The sequence below is a fragment of the Pipistrellus hanaki genome (genome assembly GCF_964339955.1).
Source record: "Pipistrellus hanaki genome assembly, chromosome: 9".
Taxonomy (NCBI): domain Eukaryota; kingdom Metazoa; phylum Chordata; class Mammalia; order Chiroptera; family Vespertilionidae; genus Pipistrellus; species Pipistrellus hanaki.
Genome location: NC_140511.1, coordinates 60500581 through 60525581, shown reverse-complemented (window position 1 = coordinate 60525581; position 25001 = coordinate 60500581).

Here is a 25001-nt window from a genome sequence, read left to right as displayed (position 1 = left end):
CAACTATTAGAGAAAAAATACTTTGAGGAGCCATTTGTAAAAAGGATTAATTCTGAATAGAGAAATGAAATTACCCTAAAGGGTAAGTATAAAAGCAGCCCAATTGCTCCTTATGTGAGATAAAAGCATCCCATAAAAGAATTTAGAGAGCAATAAAAACCACCCTTACATTTCATTATTTTACAGTCATCTTTTCTCTTTGATGAAAAATATGGATATAATCTATACCCATTATTTAGCTTACTTATATAGAATTTCCTGGCAAAAGTAGCAGAATACACCTAAACAAAAGTGTATGAGTTTATTCTTCATTCAACCTACAAGGTAATCTCAAGTATTTTCTGTCAAATGGGAAACGAGGAAATCCTTTTCTAATTTCTTCTCTGATTCTCAAGAACTCATGGTGACCTGCAAATGAAAACTATATTCTTTTCTAAAGCTGTATGGACCAAGGCAAATTTCAGGGTAGGTCTTCTAATGGATCTACTCTTGACTCTTAAGATGGAAGCAAAAGAGTATGAACATCAATAGGCATTTCTTTTTTTAAATCTTTATTACTTAAACTATTACATATATACCTCTTTTTCCCCCATTGACCCCCTCCAACCTGCCCCACCATCCGCCCGAAGCTTTTACCTCCCTATTGTTTGTAACCATGGGTTTTCATTTCTTTATTCATTTATTTATTGAACAAGCATTGAATATTTCTTAAATGTAAGGCAGTGTGCCAGTTACTAAGAATGACAAATAGAAAACTAAAGATAAATAAGAGCTAACAACTAATAAGTGCTAAGGATTTTATATAATTTTAAATCTGTGGCAGCCCTTGAGGTATTGATACTTTCCTTATTTTTCAGGTAAAGAAACTAAACCTTAGAAACTTCAAATAACTTTTCCAATGTCATATTACTTATAAAGTGGAAAATGTAGGATTCAAATCCAGGGGTATCATAATACAGAGATAAAGCATTTCATGGAAGAGATGACATTGCATTGGGCTTTGAAAAATGAACAGGTACATTAGCCAGATAATGCTAGGATATGCTGTGATAACAAATAATTCCACACATTTCAACAACAATTTATTGAACCACAATATTGTGGTTCAACTGTAAATTTTTTTTTCTATAGCTAAATTAACAGAACATGCCTTATTTGGAACATACCTGTCTGATGGCAGAGAAAAAAGAATAATTGACAGGATCATGCAATGGCTCTTACAGCTGCTACTCAGAAATGACTTAAGTAACTTTCACATTTTATCAAACAAAGCAATTTACAAGTCAAGTCTGCTGTCAATAGAATGGAGAGGTAGAATTCTCTTATGGAGAAAGTCAGCAGTCCTTAGAAATACTACTACGGAAAGTTTAGACAAATAAAAATGGGAAATAGTATTTCTAAATAAAGGAATATTTAAGCACTTACAGAGAGGAGTGTTTAAAATCAATATGGAGCAGTACTTAAGGGTTTCAAAAAAAGGATAAAGGTTTGGGGTGTTTATTGGCTGATTGGACACAGTCAGTTTAAGAGAGAAGCTTTACATGAGAGAGGAATAAAAAAGAGAGACCAACTCAGGCTTACAGAAGAATAAGAAAAATTTCCTCTTTATTGTGTGCCTACATGTCTGGCAGTCATAACTATGAAATTTATACAATGACACCAAACACCACCAGCTGTTCTGATTCACTTTCATGTCTTTGAATTTGGCTGGTCATCTAAAACCAACTGTCTAAGCTCACAAACCTTGGATCTAAGTAAATTGGCCACTCCATGTCCACAGCATTGAATTAAGAAGGCAATTCTTTGGTAACACCATCTTTTCTAAAAAGCAACCTGCACAGCTGAAATGATTTTCCCTTGGAGAGTAACTGAGCTCCTAAAGCACATGTGTCAAACACAAGGCCCGCGGGCCAAATCCAGCCCGCCAGGCCTTGCAATGTGGCCCGCACCGCGCTGTCATCACTGCACTCCGCTGTCAGTTTATGACATTGTCAGTTTATGACTGTTCAGTAAACCATTCGGCCCGCGATTTAGGCTGGATTTTAGATTTTGGCCCCTTCTCTGATTGAGTTCGACACCCCTATCCTAAAGGGTTGTGATTACCTTGAGGATACTTTCTGAGTATGATCCTGAAAGCAAGAATAAAACACGAGCTGTTTTCTTTAATTTTATAGTGAGCTCTTCTGGCCAAGGAGACTTTATCTAAGCCAACTACACAGTGCAAAGCACCTTCTTAATATTGCATAAGTACTAGTAAAACAGGAGTTTGGTTTTGACATAAAATAAATCTGCACTATAAATCTGGTGACTGATGACCTGGGATAAACTTGAACTCATATCAGTGCACTAATGATGCCTTTACCAAAGTCAAGACTATCTCACCTAGAACTTTTCAATCTTCTTTAGTAGCTTAGTTACTAGTATATTAGAAACCAAAATAGAATAACATATGCCATTAGAAAATCAATTGACCTCTTGGAGCTCCCATGGCCTCATCTGAAAGAAGCAGAGCTCAGACCTGAGGCTGTGTGACACGGGTACTATTTTTACTCTTTTCGGTTGCTTGAGAGAGAAAAACCCCAAAGGACACACAGCTTTGAGAATGGATAACCAAACAACAACTTTCCAGAATCTCTGAGTGATCAAGGAAAAGTAGAAACCACCCTATATAATGAAGAGGTAATATGCAAATTAACCCTCACACCCTCATAAAATGGCTGCCTATGAGCAGGCCAGCAGGGGGTTGAGGGACAACCAAATGACTGAATAAGCAGGCTGCATGGGGTGACCGGACTGGCAAGGGGGTTAGTGAGGGATGACCAAATGACTGAACAACAGGTTGTGTGGGGCAACCAGGCCGGCAGCAGTGGGTAATTGGGGTGAACAGGCCAGTAGGGGGATGGCAGTTAGGGGCAGCCAGGCTGGGATAGGGGACAATTAGGGGCGACCAGGCTGGCGGGAGGAGGATGCAGTTGGGGGTGACTAGGTGGGCAGGGGGGAAATTAGGGGCGATTAGACTGGAAGGGGGTCAGTGAGGGGTCACTAGGTCGGCAGAGGGGGCAGTTGGGGATGACCAGGCTGGCAGGAGGAGCAGTTAGGGGCAACCAGGCCAACAGAGGGGAACAGTTGGAGGTGACCAGGCCAGCAGGGAGGGCAGTTAGGGACAACCAGGCCGGTGGGGGGGGGCAGTTAGGGGAGATACAGACAGCATGCAGAGGGAGTGAGGGGCAATCAGGCCAGCTGAGGGGGGCAGTTAGGAGTGACTAGGCAGGCAGGCAGGTGAGTGATTAGGAGTCAGTAGTCCAGGATTGTGAGAGGGATGTCCCAGATTGGAGAATTCGCAGGCTGGGCTGAGGGGAACTCCACCCCCCACCCTCCCATGCATGGAATTCATGTGCAGGGCCGCTAGCATCATACAATCTTCTAAGGATAAGAAAGCAATATTAGAGAGAATACCAAGTGACTAGGACACTGGAATTCTCATACGTATTTCTTTAGTAGGAAGGAAATTGTTTTAGATAAATTATGAGCCTACAGACTATTGGAGAAAACTTTTTAAATTCTAAGATTAATCTCAAGCATACCAAACAAACAAAGCCTTTGACATAATAATAATAATAATAATAATAATAATGACAATAATAATAATAATAATAAAGAAATGGTCTTTTAATCTAAATGAGGCCCTTTGAGTCTTACCCACAGAACATATTCAAATCATAGACTTTTTAGAAGCTCAGTTGAATTAGAAATTGTATAACCTTGACTTGAAGCAAACCTTGGAAATATTTCAAAGCATCTTCAAGGGTTCTCAGCAAGCACCCAGGTATGGATTTCAAACCCTTTCCCTGTATTCCTGTGAGCCGTGGAGAGAAAGGAAAGCCTGGCTTGTAAAGACCCATTCTGTCTCAGGACTCTTCAATCAGAGTGTGCTGCTTTTTATGTGTTACATAGTGCATTTCCACAAACTATTTCTCTTGGGGGGGGGGGGGAGAAAGATTCTAGTTCTCTGGGGAAAAACAAAACAACTTAAAAATCACTGCTCCAAGCAGGAAAAATTAAAGAGAAAGCTTAAAATGGCAGCAGGTTTGCCCAGCTGGTGTGGCTCAATGGTTGAGCACGGACCCAAAGAGCTCATTGGTTTGATTCCCAGTCAGTGCACATGCCCCGGTTGTGGGCCCAATATCCAGTAGTGGTGTGCAGGAGGCAGCTGATTGATGATGCTTCTCTCTCATGGATGTTTCTATCTCTCTATCTCTCCCCCTTCTCCTCTCTCTAAAAATCAATAAAAATGTTTTTTTGTTTTTTTTAAATAACATAAGATTACAGCAGGTTCTAGAGCTCTACCGGGATTGTTAGGAGTGGAGGGGGGAGGGGCAAAAAAAGCAGTGGGAAAATGATCCTTAGGAGCAAAGGCAGCTGGAAAGAGAAAAGAAAACAAACTCAGCACCACATTACCCTCACTGCACGCAAGTTGCCCATGGCAGCAGCTCAGAAGAGTCTTGTTCTTGCTAAACGCTGTAGGTAACCAGCTGGGCTTGTCATGCCCACTTAATAGCAGTACTTTAAGAATGTGTTGTCATTTCCTTGTCAGACTCATTTCTCTACCCTCTATTATCTTTTCAAAATCATATTACAAAATATTATGAGCTTCCTGTATCAGGCACTTTGGGTCTTAGTCACTCAATTATTAAAATTGTATGATTTTTTTAAATTGCCATTATGTGTGGGCTGTCTTTACCAAAGCGACAAAGCAATTGAGTTAACCCAAATGGTGCTATGATTGCAGGATCAGAACATGGAAAATTATAGCGTAGAAGGAAAAAAAGGCAGCTACTTCACATCAGTGCCAATAAAATCCTGGGAAACTCATTGTGACACCATTATGCTAGACAGAGCAGAGCAAATGCTCCCGAAAAATTACCATGCTGGGTAATAGGAAACAATGCCATTTAGGGCTGTTCGCTTTATACCCAGTTACTGCTCTCTAGTAAATGAGGCCCTTGGGTCATGTGATATGCTCCACATTCGTTCCACAAGAGCAATTCTGACCCACCATCAGCTAATTTGTACTCACTTGTGCCCATCACCCTGTACCTGCCACCAGAGCTGCTGACATCCAGGGTAGGGTTCTCTGCCTCTCCCAGTGGACAGCTAGGGGCAGAATTCCACAGAGACTGGGATGTGCAGGACCCTGAGGTCAGCTTGCTGGGCTTAATGAGCTACTGACAGGGCCAACCTGAGAAGGAGGGGGAATTCACAGGTGCCTACCCAACTAGATTTCTTAAAGACACGAACCAATAACCTCATTGCTTGTCATTCTATAGGTAATGTATTTATCATTTAAGGTCTGTCTTCCTTGTTCCTCTAACATAGATAACTGGGCTTACTTAACACTGAACTGCAAATTTAGCCGAGCTCCAAATTCTGGAGCCGATCTTGCTGCTTGTCAGAGAGAATGATCCACAATGGCCCAGGCAAGGAGCTTAAACTCAATGTCCAAAGGGATACATGAGGCATAACGACTAAGAGATGTTGCAATAACCGGGAATGTAGGGGGTGGGTGGAAACTAAAGTAAGCTACAATGGACTCTTCTCAAGACCAGCATAAGACCAGCTTTGGCAGAACTTCCAGTTTCTTTGTTTAAGACATTAGAAATACAAATTGTTATACAAAATAGAATTTTTCAGATAGGCAAGGTTTTCTAGTTTCTAAAGTAAAATATGCTTACCCCACTGTATTAGTTTCCTATTGCTGCTGTAAGAAATGACTGCAAATGTTTAAAACAACACAAATATATTACCTCAGTTGGATAGGTCAGAAATCCCAAATATTTCTCCCTGGGCTAAAATGAAATTGTCAGCAGGCTGTATCCCTTCCAGAGGCTTTAAGAGATGACAGGTTTTCTGACTTTTTTTTTTCTTCTTTTCTATTTCTGAAGTCTGCTTGCATTCCTTGACCACTTGCACTTTCTTCATTTTCAAGGGCACCAGCATAGATTCTTCTGATCTCTCTCAGACTCGAACACTCTTATTTCTCTCTTATAAGGACTTCTTACATGGGGTCCAACTGGGTAATCTAGCATAATCTTCCTGTTTCAAGAACTTCATTTAATCAGCTTTGCAATGTTCCTTCTGCCATGTAATTAACATACAGGTTTGGTGATCAGGGCATGGACATCTTGGGAACCAGTGTTCTGCCTGCCATGTCTCCATTTTGCACTGGTCTGGGCACTTTAAAGAGCTCAGAGTCTTAGCCTCACATTAACCTTGAGCTGGTTCTTGTGTCATGTACTCAATAACTTCATGTTAGTACCATAGGCATGTCTCTATTATCTGCTCCCAATCTTGTTAACAACACATCTACCTGCCCTTACAACATCAGTTTGCTTTAAAGGTAATACAATGATATTCTTGATCCAGAGTATGGGATTGAGCTTGCTGATGGGAAACTCTTATTCTAAGACTTCAAACTTTTCCCACTATGGCTTTGCCACACTTCCTGGATCACCTTCAGAAATGGCTGCTGCTCTCCCTACTAAACAAATCCCTAACCCAAAAATTGTAGTTTCATTCTCTTGGTTCTGAAACCAGTTATTCTTATTTTCAAACCTTTGAAATTACAAACATCTTGGGAAAGATTACACTTTTTACTTTGTAGACATTCATTAACCATCATTTAAGAATTAGAACTGAAGATGGATTTCTGGGCCTCAGAGGATGCCAAGAGGATGGAAGAACGGGATACAGTGAGGGCTGCTCCAAGGATATCTTTGTTGCTGCTTTCACTTCACTGATGATGCAGGCTCAGATTTTTACTCTGATTATAAAATGAAAAGTATTCTGACAATGTATTCGAGTGCAGGGATGTATATCTTTTGCAAGATCTCCCTGAACCATCCTGCTTACAGCCTAGGCCCCCTGCCTTCTTTCTCAGGGGAAATGTGGCGAATGTAGTAACTAAGCAAGGACCAGATTCCAGCAGGGGCAGAGAAAATAATATTGCTGAGACTGGATTATATTTTCCCTTCATAGTGGTAATGACTTTACCAACAATGGAAGCTCAAGGCCACAGTGTTTTATTTAAAGAAGTTTTATTTTTCCAGGCTGATCAAGGCCATAACAGAATTTACCTTTACTTAGTGATAGACAGAACAAAAGACTGGAACCCAACCTGAGGATGCTGCTACCACACCTTCTTTTTCACTTTCTCCCTTCTTCCCCCTCTAGCCCCACCTCCTTGTCCCTCCACTAGTTCTTCCTCCTTCCTCCTTCCTGTCTTCTCTGAGAATTTCTTTCTATCCTCTTGTGGGATAAGAATGTCTTTATAAAGAGAGTACTTGTGTTTTTCCCATTTGACAGTTGGTTGTTAGATGACCTTGGACCTGCAGCCTCTCACCCAGGACCTAGCTGTGTTTTTCCTAAAGAGCCCAGGAGAGCCCAAGAATAATCTTTGCTGGCTCCAAACTATGCCCACAATAGCAGGGACTGGACCCAGAAGTCAGAGACTACTGGGCCCAGAATTGCATCTGCCCCAAAGACATGGTTGACCACATGGTTTTACTTGACTATCAACATTTTTTTTAAAATCAAGACAGTTCACTATAATTCAGATAATCAGACTCTTCTAAAGTAGTCAGATGGTCTGGCTTCACTGGGACTGCATTCTGGCAAGCAGTCCACTACTAGAACTAAGTAGTCGCTAGCTTTTTAACAGGCATATCCTCACCATTTGGCCCAGTAGGCATTTGACTTTGTAACCCATGCAGTGTAATGTAGCACATAAATGTATGCAGTTGAGCAGGCCTAGGTCTGATTCCTGACTCTCTATGTAAATAGCTTAACCTCTGAAGGCATGGCTAAAGCTGCCAGTAAGAGATCAAATCCCATTTCCACTCAGTAGGAGACTCTCTAAATTATTTTATTGCCTCTAAAGATTCTAGCACTAAGTATTTCTAAAAATGAGCTGACCACCAATTGATTCTTTGAGATCGCCTTGTCATCTACAGATTAGTGATTTGAAATGACTTCTCTTTCCAATTATAGTTATTGTATCTGGCCCACCTCCAATGTTCCATGATGTAGCACTGTGAGTAGGCTGTTGCTTTTTCTGTTTAATACTTGCTAACTCAGAGCATGGCCGAGATGGTCATTTAGTGGTGAAGGATACAATAACAGGGCCAGGTCACCTCACCCACACCACTCTGGGGTCAGCTTCCTGGAGAATGGGTTCCATTTCAGACACCAGCATATGCTCAAGATTGCTTTCAACACAGTCCTCAGGTTCAGGAGAAAACATTTCAATGCCAGCTACGTATTTAAAATTAAAGAATAAAATGTTCTCAAGAGACTGTTCATTGGGCCATTTTATTTTCAGGATGCACAAGAAATGTTTGTCTCACTGATTTGAAATAAATGTAATTGACCTTTTGAAACACAGAACCTGAATGATTTAAAGAGAGAGAAACAGTTCAGCTTAATCCTTTTAGAATAAATAACAATGGTGATTCTCCTATAAGAACTTCAATAATAAAGCAGAATGTTCCTTCTAATTGCTATTAAAATACAAGCTATAGAGAGAGAGAGATGAAGATGGAAGAATTAGTAGCAGGAGTCCAGTTACCGTATCCCAGAGAGAGACCACAAGAGGAGCATGACATTGCTAGGCAACGCTGCGCAGTTGGCTCAGTGTGGTCGTATAATAGGTAGGAAGCATGATTCAAGAAAAGCAAAGGGAAAGGGGATGAAATTATTTATTTTAATAGGGCGGGGATAGAGGGCACAAAGACAGGTATGCAAGTTAGTCTGAGCCAAATTTTCAGGCTATGCCATATGAATTCTGGAAAATGAATTCTAGAAAAATGAAGAATTCTAGAAAGCCTTTAACATCTTTCTTTTTCACCAAATAACAATGATTTTTAAAAATTAGAATTGGAGGGATTAGCTGGTATTATGCTTTATATACATTAGATCACAGTAAGAGTAATTAACCATTTTACATATGAGGAGTGAGGAGGTGATTTACATCCCTAGGATTGACATGCAATAAACAGAAGAGGCCAGGATTTGAATACTCTCTTGTAGGATTTCAAAGCTTCTACTTTTCCCACTTTCTTATGCTCGGTTTCCTTTACTGAAGAAGACCTCTTATATGTGACTCCTTAGCTTTTCTGAGCCTTCAAGATTTCCATTGTAACTACATATTTTGCCCAGGAAAACATATTCATGTTAATTGTCAGTTACTATTCTTTCAGTCATTCATTCAACAAATACTACCTTCTCTCCCAAGCACTGCTCTTAGTACAGGAGATAAAATGAAGAAGAAGAAAGAAAAAAAAAAAAAAAGAGTTCCCTACCTTCTTCGGCCTTATTCTTATGCTTAAGGTGTTTAAGAGAATAGCAATAGATGAGTAAAAAAAAAAATAGATTATTTTTTCTTAGGTAAAGAAGTATGTTCTAGAAAAAAATAACGGAAGGCAAGTGAAAAGGGGTAAGGGGTTAGTCAGAGTGATCACAGCCAACTTCTCTGAGAAGTTACCAATCTACATACTATGAGTAGGAAGGGTGGTGTTTTTTGTTTTTGTTTTTGTTTTTGTTTTCTGTCATCACCATTTTTATTATTCATTTATTTATTTATCAATTCATTTATCTGTTTGCTTTTGTACCTCTACTTTGAGAAGCTGTAAAAGGTATTTATCTTCTAATTCATTTTCACCTTGACCTACAAATGCACAACTCTTCCCAAGTGAATATACTGAAAGTAGAGTTTCAAATGATCTGGGTTGGGGAGGAAGAGGAGGGGGTGGAGGTACCTACTTCATCCATCACCTCCTAACTGGTGCCCTGCTTCCATTCTTACCCACCCATGACTATTTTACACACAGCAGTCAGGGCATTTTAAACTCACATGTCAAATCTCAAGTCATAACATTTCCCTGCATGACACCCTCTAATGATGTCCTATGGAACTCAGAAGAAAACCCTCCCTCCTGAATACAGTGGCATGATCTAGCTTCTACCCCTTCTCTAGCCTCATCTTGTATAACCTTTTTCCCTGTGTGTGTTACCAAGCATTGCTCTGAGTAAGGATTTTATTGCAATAATAAGATGTTAGTGAGCTTAATATTTCAATGGGTCATCTTAAATATCCTTTCAAACTAATTATTCTTACTTCTCTAGTCTAAAAATGACAACCAAAAACCAAATCAAAACAAAATACCCTAGGGAATGGAATTCGTACTCTCTTGACTGGAATTCAGAATTCTACCCTTCCAATCTTACTTCTCAACTCCCTCCCATCATATAGTTTTCTTGCCATCTAAGATAACATGTGATATGTGACCTGCTACACCTCCAAATTCTCCACCCTTCTATTCTTTAATGTATACCTTTGAAATAATTTCTGCTCTTTGCTTCTCTCATTTCCAATTATCTATATTTTATTTAAAACTAGAGGCCTGGTACATGGGGGACAGAGGGAGTTCCTTAGCCCAGCCTTCACCCTCTCCAATCTGGGACTTCTCGGGGGATGTCTGACTGCCTGTTTAGGCCCGATAAATGGGCAGTCGGACATCCCTCTCACAATCCAGGACTGCTGGCTACCAACTGCTCACCCGCCTGCCTTCCTGATTGCCCCTAACCACTTCCATGCCAGCCTGTTTGCCCTAACTTCCCTCCTCTGCTGGCCTGGTCACCCCTAATGGTCCTTCTCTTCAGGCTTGATCACCCCCAACTGCCCTCTCTTGCAGGCCTGGTCCCTCTCAACTGACCTCCCCTGCTGGCCATCTTGTGGTGGCCATCTTGTGTCCACATGGGGGCAGCCATCTTGTGTGTTGGAATGATGGTCAATTTGCATATTACTCTTTTCTTAGATAGGATAGAGGCCTGGTACATGGGTGGAGGCCAGCTGGTTTCTTCTGAAGGGTGTCCGAGATCAGGGTGAAGGTTTCCTTGGGGCATGGGGCAATCTGGGCGAGGGGCTTGTGGCAGTTTACAGGCTGACCAGGCCCCCCAGTAACCCAAGTGGAGGCCTTGGTATCTGGGATTTATTTATCTTTTACAATAAAAACTTTGTAGCCTGGAATGGAGCCAAGCCTTTTGCTTGCTCTGTGGTGGCAGCCATTTCTGTTGGGATTTATGTATCTTCTATAATTTAAACTTAGTAGCCTGAAGCAGAGGCCTAGGCTGGCCAGGGTGTGTGGAAAGCTTGGCTTCCTCCATTGCCGGGGAAACCTAAGCCTCCCTCCTGCTCTCTCTGTGGCCACAGCCATCTGAATACATGAACCAAGAAACAAGAAAACAACCAGGGTGTTCAAGGGACAGTCCATGAAAATGAAAGGAGGTCACAGTGAATAGGCTGTACATCAACATGTATGAGTGTCCCTGAAGCCAAGGGAACACTAGGTAAGTAGCTGGGTATGAACTGTCCTGTTCAAAAGGGCTACCTGTCAATCTAAGTGTCCTCCAGCAAGAGGCTGTGGGTGCATTTCTGAGAGCACAGCCCAGCAGGGTCAGACCATCTCAGAGCAGAGCAGGTACCCCCATCAGGAACAGTGCAATGGGAAGGGCCCTGCAGAGCTTCTGAAAATCACTCAGAGGTTCCCCTAGAAAGAGCCAACATTTAGGCTGTTGCTTCTTAGAAGGGACTACTAGCCTAGAAAGTTTAAATCAACATCATCTAGCCAGAACCAGTTTGGTTCAGTGGATAGAGTGTCAGCCTTTGGACTCAAGGGTCCCGGGTTCAATTCTGGTCAAGGGCATGTACCTTACTTGCAGGCACATCCCTGGTGGGGGGTGTGCAAGAGGCAGCTGATCGATGTTTCCGACTTTCTATCCCTCTCCCTTCCTCTGTAAAAAATGAATAAAATATATTTTTAAATAAATAAATAAACATGATCTATAATAATAAAAGCATAATATGCTAATTAGACCAGACATCCTTCTGGATGACCTTCTGGACAAAGCTGGGGCTGCGAGGGAATCTCAGGTCTCAGGTGCCAAAGGGAAGCTGGTGCCAGCAGCCAAGGGAGAGAAGGCCTACTCTTGCATGAATTTTGTGCATCAGGCTCCAGTCCACATGTGTCAAACACAAGGCCCGCGGGCCAAATCCAGCCCGCCAGGCCTTGCAATGTGGCCCGCACCGCGCTGTCATCACTGCACTCCGCTGTCAGTTTATGACATTGTCAGTTTATGACTGTTCAGTAAACCATTCAGCCCGCGATTTAGGCTGGATTTTAGATTTTGACCCCTTCTCTGATTGAGTTCGACACCCCTACTCTAGTCCTATGTAATAAAAGGGTAATGTGCAAGTTGTTCTCTTGACAGAGAGTTCAACCAGAATTTAACCAGGGGTCAGGCTGGCCCACCAACCACCTGGGGTCCCTCCCCCTGGCCGGCCCCACACCTAATCAGCTACCCCACCCCAATTGGGGCAGGCAAGCCAAACCCCACTATGCCCAAATTCATGCACTGGGCCACTAGTATAAATAAAAAGCATTTGTTCTAGTTTCTAACATTGTTTATAATCCCTCCCTCCCTTTGTGAACATTGGAGAAGCTAGAATTAAAATAGTGAGGAGAAATGAAAAGAAACTGACAGTCCTCCCCATGCAGGCAGTGGCCTGACTAAAGCCTAAGACATCAAGAAGGTGAACCCCAGATTAATGTGAGACCGAGTTTTTCAACTACACTAAGCAAGACTGAAATTTTTAATACTTGAAAGTGACAAGGAAACAATGGGAGCTGCCAGAGACATTACTAAGGGAAGGGCAAGGGAGATAGCAGAGTATGTTTGAAGAAAGCAGTTGGAAAAATAATAATAAAACTACTTCATGTTGTATCTTGCAGAAATCAGGCTGTCTAGTAAGTGAGATTTTATTAAAGACAAATGATCTAAGCATTCAATTCAAGAGCTAGAAAAAAATTGCAAAGGAGTAAACCCAAAGAGATAAAAAGAAAAGAAGTAATAAAAATGTTAGGAATCAATGAAATAAAAAGCAACAGGAAAGAATAGAGATTATTAACCCAAGAGCTGGTTCTTTGAAAATAATCATAAAATAGAAAAAAAATGAACAGATTTGTGGGAGCAAAAGTGCAAATAAACAATTAAAAAAGAGTAAATAACTAACCAAGTAACAGATTTTTAAGTTATGTAAAAGCTATGAACAACTAAACAACAATACTTAATTACACTAAAAAATATAGATACAATTACTAAATGTTCTGAAAAAGATACATAATATCAAAACAGGCATATGATGAAATAGAACTCTTAAATAACATACAAATTATGAAAGAAATTATTATAATAATTAAAAATTTTCTCTCTTCCACAATTTCCCAAAAAACTTTTCAGACCCAGACAGTTGCATGGGAACTGTCTGGATCTGAAATGTTTTTTGGGAAATCTGAGTATATATAACCATCATATACTCAGAACACAGAAAAGCAGTAAAAGTTACCCAACTAATTTTAAAATGCTAGTATAGCCTCTCTATTTAAACCAGTTAAAGTCATAACAAGGAGAGAAATTTTGAGCCAATTTTATTTGTAAACATAGATGCAAAAATTTTAGATTAGCTAATTAAATTCAATAGCATATTTTAAAAAATAAGACAAGCGGGTTTTATTTCAGTAATTTTTGGATGGCTACACATCAATACAAAATATAATTTACTGCATAATGCATTAAAGAGCATTCATATGGTCACTTAAATAGATATGTTAACATTTTTGTTTTGATTTTTTACAAACTCTTAGAGAGCAAGAAGTAGAAAGTTGAACTTGATCAAAATAATGATCATAATGATGATGATGGGCTGTCAATAAGATGGCAGAGAGAGGGAGAAAGAGAGTGAGAGGCAGAAAGACAGAGATTAGAAAGGAGATAACAAAATTGTTACCCTGTTTAAAAGACATAAATGATATAGTTACATGGGGGGGAAAAACAAAAAAACAACAAAAAAATCAGTAGGCAAGCTATTCAAACTAATACTTGAACATAGTAGCCAAAGACAAGATCAATTCCCCCAAATCAGTAACAACCATCTTCACCATTACAAGCAAATAACATTTCATTGGAAAACCTAACATTTCTAGGAATTAAAATAATAAAGTTGCTCAAGACCTTTGTGGAGAAAAGTTTATCTTTGGATGACTTCTCCCACCTCTCCCAAAATATTAAATTGGTAGAGAAATATGCTTAATTCATGGGGATGACAACATTGTACAAATGTCAACACCAAATGACATATAAATTTAATGCAGTGCCAATCTAAGTAAAACTGAACAATTTAAAAAGTTTATCCTAAAAATTTTAATAAAGAATAAACACCCACAGGGCAATAATAGACAGTGTGGTCCTTGCAGAGTTAAAAAAAGAACATTGGGATCTGTTAGAAAATCCAGGAACTCATCCATTCATATGAGAATCTATCACATAATAGAGGTGGCATCCAAGATCAGTGAAGGAAATACAAACTATTTAGAAAATGATGTTAAGAAAAATATTTCTCATTTCACACATTACATAAAAATTAAACTCCAAATGAACTAGAGACCTAAATGAAAACAGAGAAATTTTAAAATGATAAAAGTTGAGATATATGTTTTTGTTAATTTGGTACAAGAGAAGTATTTCTTTACAAATTTTTGAAAATCACATAGACACAGACAATAGGGTGATGAAGACCTGGGGTTGGGGAGTGGGGCAGGCTATAAGAGGTCAATGCGAGAAAAAAGGGGACATGTAATACTTTCAACAATATATATATATATATATTAATTTTGAAAATCAAAGTCCAAGATAAAAAAAAAAACTAATGGAATTACAATAAAATTAAAGACCTTTGTCTAATATTGTAAATATCATTGTCAAAATTAACAGATGGATGGCAGACTGAGAGAAGTGATTCATTTAAAAAGAACAAAAATAAAAAATAATTTCTTGCAATGATTGATGATAGTGTACCACAGACTGAATATGATCAATCAATTCTGTTCAATAGATGCTCATTAATTAAGATGTCTAGGTCCCCTTTCAAATACAAATATATGACTTGAGAGAGATAATGTATTAAAACATTATCTCACATATATACATTCTCCACAATAAGTTATCAAATGTGTTCCTGTCTCAGACTCTTAAGGAAATGAAACATGTACAATGTAGGTTTTTTATAGGACATAAGAATATCATGAAAATTCCTGGCACTAATCAGGTATTTAGTAAGTAGTATCCCTTTTAGTAGAAATAATGCTTTGCTGTATATGTTATCTTATCCTATAGAATAAAGAGGTAATATGCAAATTGACCCTTACATCATTACACAAGATGGCTGCTCCTAGGTGGTCAAATACGGCTGGCTGCCACAAGATGGCCAGCAGGGGAGGGTAGATGTGGATGATCAGGCCTGTAGGGGAGGGCAGTTGGGGACAATTGGGCCAGCAGGGAAGCAGTTAAGCATCGATCAGGCTGGCAGGGACGTGGTTAGAGGCAATCAGACACACAGGCTTGCGAGCAGTTGGGAGCCAGCAGTCCCGGATTGTGAGAGGATGTCTGACTGACAGTTTAGGTCCAATCCCCGTGGGGTCCCAGATTGAAGAGGATGCAGGCTGGGCTGAGGGACACTTCCCGCACCCACTGAACAAATTTCATGAACTAAGCCTCTAGTCTAATGAGAAAAAGTAAAGAATTTAAACTGGCCCTGACCGGTTTGGTGGATAAAGTGTTGGCCTGTGGACTGGGGGATCCTGGATTCAATTCCAGTCAAGGATATGTATCTTGGCTGCGGGCATGTCCCTAGTGGGAGGTGTGTAGGAGGCAGCTGATCCATGTTTCTCTCTAACCCTCTCCCTTCCTCGCTACAAAAATTCAATAAAATATATTTTAAAAATAATAATAATTTTAACTGTATTTTGTATATGGAAAAACTAATAAAGAGAGGAGGTAAGTAAATTTTCCAAGTTTTACACTGACAGTAAGTAGCAACGTGATAATAGAAATTTCCAAATTGTGATTTTTTAACTTTATTGGTATAAAATGTCAAAATATTTAAGTGTATATACTGATGATTTGACATACGTATTTATTGTGAAAGGAATCCCCCCATCTATTTAATTATCACATCTATCTATCTATCTATCTATCTATCATCATCTATCTATGTCTATCTATCTATCTATCTAAACATTTCAGTTCTAATCTTTTAGCAAATTTTAAGTATAAAAAACATTGTTATCAACTATAGGCACCTACCAAAATTCTAATAGCATATTTCACAGAAATAGAAAAAAACACAATTGTAAAATTTGTATAGAGCCATAAAAGGTTCAAAGTAGCTAAAGCAATCTTGAGAAAGAAGAACAGAGCCAGAGGCATCACATTTTCTGATTTTAAACTGTATGACAAAACTATGGTAATTAAAATAGTATGATAGTGGCAGAAAAAAACAAATACATAGCTCAATGGAACAGAATAGAGATCCCATAAATATGCTAAGGCAAATATGATCTATTAATTTATGATATAGGAGTTAAGAATATACAGTGGACAAAGGGCAGTCATTTCAGTAAATGGTGTTGGGAAAACTGGATAGCCACATGCAAGAAAATGAAACTGGACCCTTATCTTACACCATACACAAAATTTAACTCAAAATGAATTAAAGACTTAAGTATAAGGCCTGAAAGTGTAAAATGTCCTAAAAGAAAACATAGGGGTTAAGCTCCTTCACATTGGTCTTGGCAATGATTATTTTGGATTTAATACCAAAAACAAAGGCAACAAAAGCAAAAATAAACACGTAAGACTATGTCAAACCAACTTGTGAATTCTTGCCTAGCCTTCATTTGACTCTTAACCTCAGTTTGACATGAGAAAAGAGAAATCTTTTGATAGCAAGATTATATATGTTGTCTGGTACTATAAGAGCTTCTAAGTAGTCTTCAACCCTCTCCCATATCAGTTCTTTGCATTCTTACCACAAGGACAATGCAACTCTAGCCTGTGAAATAGACTGGATGGACATAGAAACAACTTCTAAACCTTTTCTTTTGCTATACTCTATTACACTTTGCCTGGAAGACAATTTGGTGTAACTTCCCACAGGCACAGTAAAAGCAACATAGTTAGGTAGTTCACATAGCTCAAACACTGCCACGCCTTAACAGGGGAAAGGGGATCCTGAAAACTTCTCAAAGGCATGCTGCCAAACTTTTTCAATAGGGGAGATCATGTTTTGCTTCTACAGAGAATAAATATCTTGAAGGCAACACCTACAATAAGATGTTAAAGTAAGTGGGGCAGACAAAGCACTGTAGAATGGCATATAATTTGCAAGGAATAATAGTATATAAAAATTTTATGTAATGCCAAATTGGAACCAAAGTAAGATTAGGTGTTAAGTGGAGCATAAGAAAACCTGGAATTATGAATATATAAGAGTGAGGTCAAGGCACCAGACAATTCTGCTCAAATAGTCACGCCATGCTAACAAATAACCAGGAAATTGTAGATGTAATTTAATACCTTTAAATGAGCCACCAAAGTCTCTGATGTATATAGCAAAAAGGTTTTTTTAAATGTGTTTTTATTAATTTTTAGACAGAGAGGAAGAGAGAAGAGAAGAAACACATTGATCCACTGCTTCTCGCATGCCGATCAAGCACAAAACCTGGGCATGTCCCCTGACAAGGAATTGAACCCAGGACTTCTTGACCCATGGGATGACATTCATTCCACGAGTCACACCAGCCAGGGTATAACAAAAAGTTTTGAAAGCATTCTAATAGATGAGGAGTCAGAAAACTACAATGCATGGTCTGTCTTGTAAGACCTGCAGGATGAGGAGGACTTTTATATTTTAAAGGGTTAAGAAGAAAACATTCAGGACAAGAAAGAAGAGAAAGAACAAAGTGCCTAACCCTTTACTGAAAAAGTTTGCTGACCTCTAATCAAGATCAGTGAAAGCATCGGCGTGTTTCTAAGTTGGCAAGTTAATAACATGAAACTCCAGAAGGCAAACACTGCATGTTATCACCCCAAAAGCAGGCTAAACAAACTAGAGCAAGCTAACTTGTTTACCTGCTTACTGTTGTCTGTGGCTGTTTCTGAGCTACAACAGCAGAGTAAAGTAGTTGTAACAGAGACAGTATGACCTTCAAAGGCCAAAGTGTGTACTATTTGCCTCTTTTAAAGAGAAAGGAAGGGAGAAGGACAGAGAAACATCCATGAAAGAGAAACATTGATTGGCTGCCTCTTGCACACTCCCTACTGGGGATGGGGCCCACAAGCCTGGAATATGCCGGAGACCACTTGGTTCCAGGTCAACACTTAACCACTGAGCCACACTTGTCAGGATATTTGGCTTTTTAAAATACAGTTTTCTGATTCTATAACAAAGAACAGAAGTAAGACTCTTGCTATTCACTATGTAAAGTTCCTTTTTATATTGGTAGATGAATGCATCAGAACTGAGGTTCACATAGCTTTTTCTAATATTTTCTTTAATGATTTTGTCCTCACTTCTTCACTTCTCCTCTTCTCCATCATGCTTCTCTATTCTTTGCTACTAGAAATACATATAGTTGTGAAAACACAATCCTTATTGATGCTGACACCAGGCCTATTGATCACGATTGCTAAACTTCAACCAGGCTTAGATATTTCTACCTCAAACAATAACTATTAAGATTCTTTAGTTGAAACATTATGAGCATAAGACTTGAGTTGAATAAATCCACTGGGGATTAATTGGTATGAACATATTCAGAAAGGTACCATAAGAAATATATATATATATATAACACAATCATCTTTTCTGCATGAGTTTTGTTAAGGACATTATCATTCATATCATATTACAAATCTATGCATAGGTGGGTCCAGCTAGCCCACCCCAATTGGGGCCAATGGGGCCTGGGTTGGCCAGAGGAGGGGGGTGTGGCCATCTGACAGGGAGGGGCCCCAGGTGGTTGGCAGGCTGGCCTTGCCCCCTGGTCAACTCCAGTCATTTTGAGGGGATAATTTGCATATTACCCTATATTACCCTTTTATTATATAGGTTTCAAAGTCTCCTTTAAGGGGATTTTATGAGGACACTTGAGAAAATGTCTCAGAATTTGGTCTGTGACATGCTCTTAAGGTGTGGACAATGTGTATATGATAAATGTTCCTACGGCTGAGACATTTATTGATCCATTTATTGCATTTCTGCTCTAAATTCACCCTTCAGTGCCTGTTATGCAAAAATGCATCTGGGCCCTTTGAACTTGTTTATTTGCCAACTAGCACATTGCTAAGCTTTGTCAGGAGCAAGCGCTGGACAGACATGGCAGCGGGGAGGAGGTTGGCCTCTGGTTCTCCTGTGCTCTCTCAGCAGATCCCTGAAAGGTCATGGTGTCCTCAGTGCCTAACTACTGCAGGGAATGAGCACCAGACCTCTCTGCAGCCTGGCCAGCTTCTCCAGGGCATGGCAGCCAGCAGCATTCCCCTGCCTCCACCTTAGACTGTGACCAGTGAAACAAGCTCTTATGTCCAGCTTTCCCAGGCATTCTAGAGGACAAATTTCTAGCAATTTCCAAAGGCCATATGGCAAGAACCACAGTGATATCTTTACAATGCAGAGAGCCACATTCAGGACCTCTCCACTAGGCCTGATGTCAGCCCTGGGGGAAGCAGGGGCAATCTTCCCTAGCTGATCTGATTCAGCCCCAGGAGCAGTGGCTGTCTCTTACATATCTTATTCTATATTCTTTAGGGCAGGGGTCCTCAAACTTTTTAAAGTGGGGGCCAGATCACGGTCCCTCAGAGAGCTGGAGGGCCGGACTATATGAACTACTAATTCCTACTGTAACACCTCAGCTGCGCTCACTGCCCAAAAAACCTGGCGGGCCGGATCAGACTCCTCTGCGGGCCGCATGTGGCCCGTGGGCCGTAGTTTGAAGATCCCTGCTTTAGGGGTTCTCTTTATTTTTTTCTACTCAATGCCTATTACTTCAATCTCCAAGTAGAGTTACTAATTCTTTATATCAAACTTTCCCTATTAATATTACTAGATGGCCTTTCTCTTTCTTCATTGAGCCCAAACTAATACACTATTTCTTTACACATGGTTATAATACAATCTTGCAAGAAATGAATCATTTTGAAAATAGTATTTATTGAGTTCTTACTGTGACACATGCAATGACACAAGCATTAAAACATCAAAGAAATGCATCTGAGAAGTCATGCTAAGTATAAATAATTAATTATAAACATACCATATTAGTGTCTGCTTGGTTTTGATCAGCAATCCTTAAAGGGCTGAAAATTTCAGAATTTGGGTCCTGCCTCCAGGGCTGCCACATTGCACATTTGGCTCTTCTGCCTTGAAGTCTGAACTCATTAGTCTCTGACTAATCTCCATGCTTCTTTCTAACACTGAGCTCACATATGCTTTTACCACCCACTGTGTGCTAGTGGCACCTGCTATGTCTGCTTTGACTATCTCCTTCTCATTTGCTTGAGGGTTTCTTTTTCCTTCAATAAACCCTGCCACTTGGGTAGGAAAAAAAAAATGGATTTCTCTCCAAGGATGTTGAGAGAAACACCATCACCAAAAAATAAAGCAAACCCTCTTTTATGGTGTTTTTTTATTTCTCCTTGTAATATATCTCCTGGCTATAACAAAGCAGTCCACTTTCAAAGCAAAACTTTTTCCTTGTTCACTTTTGCTGACTCTATAGGAAATGAAGTGTCTTAAGATTACCAAAGTCAGCAGTAGGGTAGTTGGAAGATCTAAATCTTGTGCTTGAGAGAAGACATCAGGAGAGTGAGGTAGTTCCGAAAACATCTACCGGTAATTCATTCATTTAAAACCAGGTACCAGCTCATAATAAAAAAAATAAGAATATGAATTTCAGCTTTTTTTAAATAGTGAAAATTGCAAACAGTCTAAATGTCCTGCACTTGTTGACCAGTCAAAAAAATCACGGTTTCTCCCCACAATGCATTGGCATACCACCACTAGGTCACAAAAGAATATCAACTGACATGAAGTAATGATCTTCATGTATTTTTAGGTTAAAAACATAAGCAGTAAAACAAATTTGATTTTTTTAAACACATATATATCCATAGACACATATCTACTCACACACCCCTCCTTCTATACAGGTGAATCAAAACAATGTACAGTTATTTTCTCTGGGTAATAGAATTATAAGTGATTGGTATGGCTTTGTGATTTTCCGAAGTCTTCAAGCTCTATATAATAAATTTGAATTCTTTCCATAATTAAAAATATTTTACATTTTAATTTTTAATTAATTGATTTTGACAGAAAGAATCGTGGAGTTGTTGTTCTATTTATTTATACATTCATTGGTTGATTCTTGTACATGTGCTGACCAGGGATTGAATCCACAACCTTGGCTTATTGGAATGATGCTCTAACCAACTGAGGTACGCAACAAGGGTAAAAAAATTCACATTTTTTAAAAAAGGCACAGAAATGACAGAATTCAGCCCAAATTTCCCAACTTAGGGAAAGCCATAATCCCCAATATGATGTAGAAGTGCACGTTTGCTTTACTTTCTTGGTTTTTGTTAAAAAGACAAAACAAAACAAAACAAAAAAAACTTTCTGATCAAGATTGGTTGCTGATCTCATTCAACTGGGAGCAAAAATCAATCCTCTGGAATCCAGGGTTTTAATTAGTTATTTCAGTTAATCAGATATTCAGCAATATAATTGATGCATAGATAGATAGATAGATAGATAGATAGATAGATAGATAGAGATGTATACTCAACAATGTAGTTGTCATGGATGCAAAGAACAGAAAATTGATTTTTTTAAAGCTTCATCTCCTCCATGAAGACAGTGTTGCATTCCCTAACCTGAGATTTTCCTCATCTATAAAAGGGAGATAAAAATTGTCATGTAAATGACTAAATGAATGATAATATACATAGACAAAATATAAAAGCAGTTAAATTGCTCCAGATAGAAATTTGTGTTTGGGGTTTAAGGAGATGTGCATCATTATCTCTTTTGCTATATGATCCTCTGTTTGCTTAGAAACTAATCTTAATTGAACACCCATGATAAAATTTCAGATATTCAGCAAATCATTTGCATTGTTATTATTTATTATTATTACTATAACTCTTATAATTTTTAATTATTTACACTATGCCAAGAATTTTCATAAACACTTATTTAATATCATCTTATTTAGTGTTTTCAACTTTTTCCTATGTGATAGGCATTCTTTTCAGAGGAGCAAACAGATCAGAGAGACCTAAAAACTTACTGAAAAATCACACAGTAAGTATCAGAAGCAGTATTCAAATAAAGATATTCTCGATTCTAAGGTATGTTCTCTTCTTACTGTCCTAAGTTACTGATGTGTACATGGCTCAGTGTTTTGGGGGTTCTTAGAAATACTCAAACTGGGCACTTGAGTCCCTGAAGCCTCAAGATGGGAGGAGCATTGCAGAAATGAGTTATCAAGGACTCTATAACCCTGGTTGAACCAACACAAAAATGAGACAGAGGGAAAGATGAGGTGGGAATATAATCAATCTCTTCTCATATTTTGCTGGTCCATGGGAGCTAGAGAGGGATGGTTTTGTAATCATTTTGAAGCTGGGCACTGGTAGCATAGTATCATCTAGGTATAATTGGCTTTGTGAAGCCAAAAGTCTCTTGAAGGGATAGCTATAGATAGTCCTTTCTGTTCAAAACAGTGAATAGACAAACTATCATCATTGACTAAACATCATCATTGAATGAACTCTGAATGCAGTTAGACTTTACCAACTTCATTTGTCAATTGTTATTTTAATCATAATAATAAAAGGCCAAGAGGTGTCAGAACCAAAATGACCAAATAACCAGCCACCATGAGGTTGCATTGACCACTTTTTGGTCCCTCCCCTCCCCCTCCAGCAAGCAGGAACAGGGTAGGACTGAAGATTGGCAATTGGCGACTGGTGAGCGGGCTGAAGTCCTGACCTCTTGGTCCCCCCTGCCACCCCTCCCCACCGGCAGGCTCCAATGGATCAGCGATGGTGAATTGGGAAATCAAGGTGGTTGATGGGAGGACTGGTCTGGCTGTCAGGTCATTGGGATCACTAGCTCATCTCCAGCTGCTTGGGGGCTCAAGCCTGTGGGAAAGCAGGTGCCCGCAACTTCACCTCCATACACCTGAACTGAGCTGGCTGCTGATGGAACGCGCTGCCTGCTCCGACCGCTCATGCTGGGATGGGTAGGTCATGGGCACGCCCCACAGCCTCCATCAGTGCCTCAAGCCCCAGCAGCAGTGGCAGCGGCAGTGGCTGCAGAGGCACTGTGTGTGAGCAGCCCCAAGCAGGCAGCGCGTTCCCTCAGCTGCTGGCCCAGCGCAGGCACATGGAGGTGACGTCTCTGGCACCCGCTTTCCCACAGGCCTGAGCCCCACAGTAGCCAGGGATGAGCTGGTGATCCTAACAACCTGACAGTCTGGTGATCCTAACAACCTGGACTGGTGAATGGGCAGAGGATGGCCCTGATCACCGAAGGCTAGGCCTATGCACCCTAACCTGCACGATTTAATCATGCACTGGGCCTCTAGTATCTATATAAAACAGGGACATTACTGGATTAACAGCTAGAGAACTAGAATTCTATGACCAGTTCCACATATTGCTGCAACCTCCTGGGTCTTCATATTCTTCTCATCAGTTGGTAGTATATTGATCTGCTCCACTTACAGAGCTTTTATAAGATTGAAAGGGAGTTTGGAAACTTTTTGAAGAACATTAAACATTGTGGAATATGTGTCATATGGAAATTGTATCAACATGGAAACAACTTTTTATTATAAATAATTTCTTCAGTATAATCAACTTTTCAAAGAACTTTTGCAGATTTTTTTTGTTATAAAAATAATGTATCTTCATGATCCAAAGTATCAAAGTTACATAAAAAAAATAATTGAAAGTCCCCTATGTAGTGGCAGGTAGGAGACGTCTTGTACCAGTTTGTGACAAATGTGTACATCTCTTCCCAATTACATATTCATTGGCATTGTGCTGGTAGCTTGAAATTAACCAAGGTGAGATTACTTACATCATGGAAATTGGCAAACGTTACAAAACAAGGTTTTCTTTCCTAGAGGAGCAGTTGTTAAACATTTATCAGTGTACCACTGCTCACAATGGCAATTTAGTGAATCTTAAATTGGGTTGCTATGCTTATAGTAAAAAAAAAATGGCGGGAGATTCAAAGAAAGAACCAGAATTTCTCTTCAGCCTTTAATGTGACATCTTCCAACAGGGAACAGTGTCTGAATAAACAATGAGAAGGAATGCATTATGAGCCTGAAAGACCTGCATTGCTTAGTCCTTTGCATTGTTAGGCACGTGAATGAGTTACACACCCGTTTTATTGTATTTTCTTTCTTTTCTTTCTTTTCTTTCTTTCTTCCTTCCTTCCTTCCTTCCTTCCTTCCTTCCTTCCTTCCTTCCTTCCTTCCTTCTTCCTTTCTTTCTCTTCTTTCTTTCTCTTTTCTCTTCTTTCCTTCCTCCCTCCCTCCCTTCCTCCCTCCCTCCTTCCCTCCCTCCCTCCAACCCCCGCTCTTTTTTTTCTCTCTCTTTCTTTTATTTCATTTCTTTCTTAAGATTTTAACCAACAGTTAGAGATATTTAGAGGCTTTGCCTTGTCCAAGTTGTTTTATTAGTGTCTCATTCTTAATGAGAGTACATATTATCTTTGCATTGATGGCCTAGAAGTGGGGTTATTAGCCTTCCCTTAGACATTTGAGTTTCCTGTTCAGGCTCCAAATTATGTGTAGTTCCAAGACACTATTTTGGTGGCAAACAGGACCTGGAGTGCCATCCCCATATTTTATGGAACTTTTTTCATAGCTGTCACCTTAGAATATCAGAAACTAACTTCCCAGGGATTTCAGAAGTTCAGTGAGGAATTTGAAGCATAAGACTTATTTTCTTCATACTTACCCATGTTCAGTCCA